Source organism: Nicotiana attenuata, unplaced genomic scaffold (genome assembly GCF_001879085.1).
Source record: "Nicotiana attenuata strain UT unplaced genomic scaffold, NIATTr2, whole genome shotgun sequence".
NCBI lineage: Eukaryota > Viridiplantae > Streptophyta > Magnoliopsida > Solanales > Solanaceae > Nicotiana > Nicotiana attenuata.
In genome coordinates this window covers 5,651-12,720 of record NW_017670552.1, presented here as the reverse complement: position 1 = coordinate 12,720, position 7,070 = coordinate 5,651, and the positions used below count along the sequence as shown (strand labels likewise).

Sequence of the window (7,070 nt, the reverse complement as noted above, 5' to 3'; positions counted from 1 at the left end):
GACTTCTATTTAATAGGTCCTAAATGGGGGTGTTCACGGTTTGACGGAAAACCGATCCAAACCGAAAACCGAACCAAACCGATTAAGTAAACCGATATTTTTTTTGATTTGGATTGGTTTTGGTTTTAAATTTTAAAAACCGATAATATTTGGTTTGGTTTTGGTTCTATTTTAAAAAACTGAAAAATAAACCGAACCAAACCGATTAATTATATATAAAATTTAATAATTATTTATATACAATATAATATCTTTTTGTTAATAATTTTAATTGTTATTTTGAAGTTTTTTTTAATAATAAAACGAGATGAGCCTCGCTAAACAAAACAAACAAATTGCGGGGCCCTCGATAAATGTTTATACAAACAATACTTAGACTTCGGGATGGGCCATTTAGCGCATTTCACGGCTTTCCCCAAAGAAATAATGCGTTAGCTTCTTTAAGCGCTTCTTTTAATAACATTACCTTCCTAAACTCGGGTGCGCATTTATGTGACCCAAATCCGAATCTCAACGAAGTCATTATGTGTCAAAAATCGCGGGTGTATTTATGTGACGCGGTACGACACATATTTTCACGACGTTGCAATCCTCTTTAAAATAATAATAATAAAAGCGGTTAAAAAGCACATAGACTAAAACATGTTGTAAAATCAGATAAATAAGCCAAATATGACAGTTGAGCGACCNGAATAGATAACAACTTGCTTCGTTAACTAATGGAAGATTCATTATTTATGTCCTAATTTTAGTGGAAAAGTATTTAACTTTCAACTAATCTATATGATCTATGTTTACTATTAACGGGGAAAACAGGAAGCTCGAACAATTAATATTGTCATTACAATTAGTGAAAAGTAAATGTTAAATAAAATTATAATTATACAATTTATATTTTAAAATTGTTTTTGGATCTATTTCCTTTTCACAATGAAAAAGGGTTATGTAATTTGATTTCTCAGTGGTCAACAACACTTTAGTCGAAAAAAGAAGACAAAATCTTGTTCAAGTAGGAATCAGCTAAAGATTCAAGAATAAGAAGAAAAGCCACATTCCTTAGTAAATTCGGATACGGTTTCTTACTTTTCGTACCTATATATAAACAAGTCTAATGCAAATATACATGAACATATCAAGAAGAAACAAACAATTATTTTCTACTCTATTTTTGCAGCTGAAGTAGAAAAATAATGGTTAGATTGGGAAAAAAAACTTCGATATTCCCTGCTAAGGAGCCGCTATTTCCTAAATTTAATATCAAGGGTAACGACGGTCGTTATAGTCGGAATAGGCGATATCGTAGTGAAAAAGTTTGCCTTGTTATCACGGGCACCATTTTCCTAGCTGTTGCCGTACCTAATTTAATTTTATTTTTCGGTATGTTCTTTAATTAGTTCGTTTTGTAGTTTCTTTTGTTTTTAGCTTGTAGGATTGGAAGGAATTTGATTTATGTAAAGATTAATTGATTTATTTATTTATTTAGCACTTCAGTTTAATTTACTGTAAAGGTTTATCAAAGTTTCAATGTCTTGATTATCAAAAGCATTGTGTATCTCGAGCTCGAAATCTTTTGTTCTTGTTACAAAGTTTTATAATGGAATTTGAAATCTCGATTACTTGATAGATATTGGAGGGTTTCGCACAGAGGCAGAGCCATAATTTTGACTTTATAGGTTTTGAATTTTTTAACAATGATTTCATGCGGTAATAACTCGATTGAACCCAAACTCTGACTTCTAGCTCCGCCACTGATTTCGCCGCAAATCCAAACGATTTCTATCTTCCCTTATTAAGATATTTCCTGTTATTAGGAGTTAATCGAGAAGGATCCATTTATTATGAATCTTAAATTAAGAAGGCTTTCAAATATTCCAAAAATTGAATCGGTCCCAAACGTTGGAGATAAATAGTCCATTCCTAAAGTTTTTCTTTCCGCAAAATTTACGAAACTTTAGGTTTAGTCTTTGCCCTTTTAGCTTCCCACTTTTTTGCTATATATATAATGGTGTTTAAGAGCCTCGTTATCATAGTTAAATTAATATAGAGGAGAAATTAAAAAAAATAATGCACGACTTGGTTGTTGTATATCATATTACGAGCATAGGATCCTTGAGGTCTTCTCTGGGTGAATTATGGAAATCGAGCAAGAGAATCCTTTTATCAATATAAGATGTCATTTTGCCCTTTATGACTAAAAAATAATGGTTGACGAAATCCGCAACTAAACTGTATTAACATCTAGTGCTAATCGTATTAGCACCAGATTAGTAGATATTTTGACTCTTATAAAAGCTATAATCGCTAACTTTAGAAAATAGACTTTATTTTCCCAAGGATAAAATATGCAACATTTTGAATTTGAACTGCAGTTTGAAATAATATATTCAAGAAAAAAGCTATTGCACGGGAATAATTTAATTTGTAGTCAAGAGATCACAATTCGAACTATAGTATTCAGAGATTGTTTATTTTCCTTCAATCCTAACAATATTATTTTTTTTAAGAAAATAAAGAAAGCAATTTTCGTTGTTAGAACCAACTGAAGAACGTGATTTCCAAAAAAAATTGCCTTGACAAACTCTGTCAAATTGAAAAAAATTAATTTTCAGAGGGCTATGGGAAAGCGGAAGCTTCCCTAACCCTAACGGAGATTTCTTTTGTCAAAACATTCTAATAGATTGAGGTTTTTCATTCAACCTCACAAAACATTCTAAAAGTGTAACAAGACTAATTTTTTCATATACCTGAATTCTTTATATTAGAACAGTCTTCCGTCAACTTCTGACATTTGCTATGATTTATGTATCCTAACTGCAGGTATTCAGCAGGTTATAGCATGTTTCACTTTTGCATAACAGACAACGAGCATGATTGGATAAAGGGATCTGAGCAATATAGTTTTATTGAACATTGTCTTGCATCAGTAGATAAACAGAAGCAGCCTTGGCTGATTTTTTCGGCTCATCGGGTTATGGCATAGGAAGCTTTGCAAGGGTGTTACCTGAGTATTCTTGTAATTACACAGTATTTTTTTCAAACGAAAACACGCCATAACTTAAAGTGTTGGGCCCGTGCTTGCACGGGCCAATCCCATGTAGTACTATATACTATATAGAAGCCGCTTGGGAAGCAGTTGGGAGTCGTCATGCCTGCTTACAAAGGGCACTTTGGTCATTTCAAATTAATTTTTAAATTTATCTTACGCAGGAGTAAGTTATACTCTATGTTGCACATGCTGTACTTTGGAGAGAAAGTTTCCCAAATTGCATAAAAGTACCACACGGTGAATCTAAATCATCCCCTTTTCTTCTCTCTTGGCACAATTCCTACAATCAGTAGTATCTTTTGGAGTTGTCTTTGATTTAAATTATTATTTTCTTGTATTCCCTGTACAACCATCTTCTCTTGCTGTGGAGTAACCCCTTCACCAGGTATCAAAGTTGATGCTTGTGATTCCTAAAGATTCTTTGTTTCTTCGAATTTGAATTCTCTGAGTTTGTATTTCTTCTTCTTAAAATTTTCTCTGTTTCTCAATTTGGGTCTCTCTTTATTTGTTCTTTTGCTCTACTTCTAAGATTTGATCACTGCGTTTGGAGGTAATTAATTCTCTTCTTCTTCTTCGTGCGTTGCTTCTGGGTTAAATAAGTCTAAGGAATCACCAATTGTTTGCTAGATTTCAATTTTTTTTAGGCAGCTTTGCTTTCAGTTTGCCTGCTAGGTGTTTGTGAAATTGCCTTCTAAAAATTTTAGTTTTGCACACAAAGAGGGTGAGATGAGAATCAAGGTATTAAGGGATGAAAAGACTGTTAGCTTCCATGATGATGAAACCATAGTGATTTGCTTTTTGCTTAAAAGAATGTTGATATTTGAATAAATGAAGTCTGCTCTTCAAAATATGTACTTTCCAGTAGCATCAAAGAAAGGAGGAGGGGCACGTGAAATCTCATTGCTATTCTTTTCTAAGGATTGGCGTGCATAGTAAGCACGATATTTAGATGCACTTACCACAAAATAAAAAAAGGGACATTGACCATCGTAGAAAAGCTATTTGTGAAGAACTCCTCGGATTAAATCCTGATATAATTTGCCTACAAGTAGTTACAATTGCCTCTTGCTTATTGGCATGTTTAAATATGTCCATACTTTAGATATGAAACTGATTGAAGAATTTTATTGATGTGATTGAATAGGAGATGGATAAGTATTATGATCTACTAAACATGTTGAAGAAAGTTGGATATCTCCAAGGTGCACAGACAGAAATGCTGCTTAGTAGTCTCAAACTTGCAACAGTCACTCTCAAGCTACAGAAGATAATAAGAAGGCTGTTTTATGAGTTAGTCAGGATGATTTGGCGTATCGAGAATGATGGGTGATGGAGACTGTGTGAATGGTTTATGTTTGGAAACTTCGCGGAATTATCTTCTTGGAGTAACTTTTATATACAGGATTTCAATGGCAAGGGCCAAGGGGTGATCAAATCCATCTGCTTATTTTACTCGAGGAATTACCAAGTCTTATGGCTGCATAAAATGGCAGAAACGATATGCAGCAGTTACAATCATTTGTCACTGCGAAACGACGTTTAAAGGTTTATGCCAAAGCTTTGCATTTATTATTGAATTTTAAATGTTTGATTTTGCACTCAAGACCGCTCCTCTCTTGGATATGTGCAGTTTGATCAGAAATTTGATTGCTAAAAATGACCACTTCTACAAATAGATGCTAAGCATACACACACATAAAAAAAAAAAAAAATTGTGATATCTGCAATATTATCTTCTAGCTAGAAAGCTTGAAATGGAACAATGATTCTTTTCTTTGTTTTTTTTTTTTTTAAATGTTATTTCTTAATTTCAATATAATCATCCTTCCTTTTTTCTGATTTTCATGCTTTGTTTTCCTTTCACATCTTTCTTCTTTTTCTTGAAACAGGAATCAGAAATAGCTAGGTCGTCAAAGATTAAGGATTAGTCTAAGGATTCCAATGTTGTCTTAACTCGTGAAAAATGATTGAATGCGATGTCCCAAGATGAAGATTACAATAATGAAAAATGAATAGGTCCCTACATAAAATGTACAAAATCTGTTGACATACAGAATATGAAATGTGCTTTATCACACCTGGAATACCTTTTTCAAGACTTTTGGTAATTCTAGCTTTTTTCCTATCTTTATGCAGTAATTTATGATAAATGTTCAATCACTCATGAGCCACGAGAGCTCCTCATATGTTTAGGAGACTGATTGTAATCTAAATTTATTCTCAAACATATATTCTACCTTAAAATGTTTTGAATGTGAATGTTTAACATATTTGTAGATAGAACTTCGATTGATATAATTGGATATCTTTTGCTGATGTTAAAATTCTTCCCAAGGCTGATGAGTTGCAGAACGCAATAGAGGAACAACAGAAGAATTTGGTTGAAGAGATCAGGAATGCAGTTGATGATCATATAAGAGTAGGCTGGAGGATGCTATTGGAGGTCCTGAAGTAATGGCTCTGAATTAGCGAGTGAATTACGACTATGCTCCGTGATTATAACTTTATTCTTTCATACATCAGCTAACTGTAGCAACAGATCTCCTAATGCAGTACCTAAATTCAAGTCTTTAACTGCTATAGCTTTTGTATGATGCATATGCTACTTCATATTAGAGGATTTATATCTCAGTAACTAGCTAACTGCTTAGAGTGCAATGCTAATATTGCACAAAAGTACCAGTAGTCGAAGAGGCATTTGCTTCTTCGTAACAGTTTCTTTTAAGTTATACTAGGTTTTCTTTGATCGTCAGTAAAGTTTAACACTTTCGAAGTTGTTCAGAGTCAAGTTAATGACTTCTGGCAATGTGAGCTTTATCCTTACAAGTATAGGATAAGTTGGGTTCATTTTGGTTTGGTGCTATCAATGTTGAAGGCATAATCCAACTGTCTGCAAGGATCATGTTTGGTAGGGTCAAGGTGCTGTGAAGCCTTACTTAGAATGGAGCATGAGAAATAGCATATCCCATTATGTTGCACATGTAGCTTTAAGTGTTATCGCCTCGCATCTTAGACACACTTTTCACCTACATGCACCACATGTCTAAGAATGTTCAGATCTTTAACAATATCAATATAGAATACTATTTATTGTCTTCCTGAGTCTCAGTATATATAATTTTTCGTTGTCCTTGAATCCTGACATTCATATATAAAACACAGTATAGTACAAAATATTTATATAGAAGAGCCTTGGAAGCAGCTGGGCGTTGTCTTGCCGACCAAGGACTGTTTTGTCAATTCATTATATATCAAATAATTTTACTGGTCTAAAGAGAATATCACTGTAGCTTGATGGTATATATTTTTGGTAGCTTCACTATTTTAACCCTCGCCATTCAAAAGCTACAACAGATATAATAATTACACCCTGCCCCATCACGTGGTTAATTTGCAGGTCACTGCTACCCCTAGGTGTAGCATTTATTATTTCACATTCTATTTAACACTTACGTTAATTATGCACCTTTGGGGTCCTTTTTGGTAAAGTGATAAATGGCGATCTTTACGTATTCACCTTTGCCCGTCTTTCGTTAGTTTATTACATGAGTTGCCCTTATACACTTTGGTAAATAAAACAAACTTTGAAGACGTTCCTGGAAAAGATGATGATTTTAGGATCACGTGCCTAACACATATCCTGTAGCCTTCTTTATTAGCTTTGATGAACTCCAGCCATCTTCCTGGAGAAAATAGTACTGCACACTTTTTGAAACTAATAAATGTTCCTGAAGAGATTCATTTTTGACAGAGAAAAGAGAACGTTATTATTTTGTTTTTTCCGTATCTAATGAATTTATTCATCTATTTTGGCTCCTTAATCACTACAAGTGAATTTACATACTCAAGATAATTTAACCATGGCATTTTTTCCATTATAATTTGTCTTTTTTGACTAAAAATTTAAAAAACTTTTGAATCTTGTGATTTTAAATCAGTCATTAATATTTTTGTGACTGTAAATTATGTCATTAAGAATAAATAAAAAAATTATACTCAAAATTATTCCTAATTATAGAAAGGT

General features: G+C 33.1%; 1 long non-coding RNA gene across 1 annotated transcript; it reads left to right on the top strand.

The window, feature by feature from the left end:
• Nucleotides 1–3,084: 3,084 nt before the first annotated feature.
• LOC109240866 lies at nt 3,085–5,620 on the top strand. The gene is made up of 3 exons (XR_002070130.1): nt 3,085–3,431; nt 4,191–4,591; nt 5,382–5,620. It is a non-coding gene; the product is annotated as an uncharacterized LOC109240866 (long non-coding RNA).
• The last annotated feature ends 1,450 nt before the right edge of the window (nt 5,621–7,070 follow it).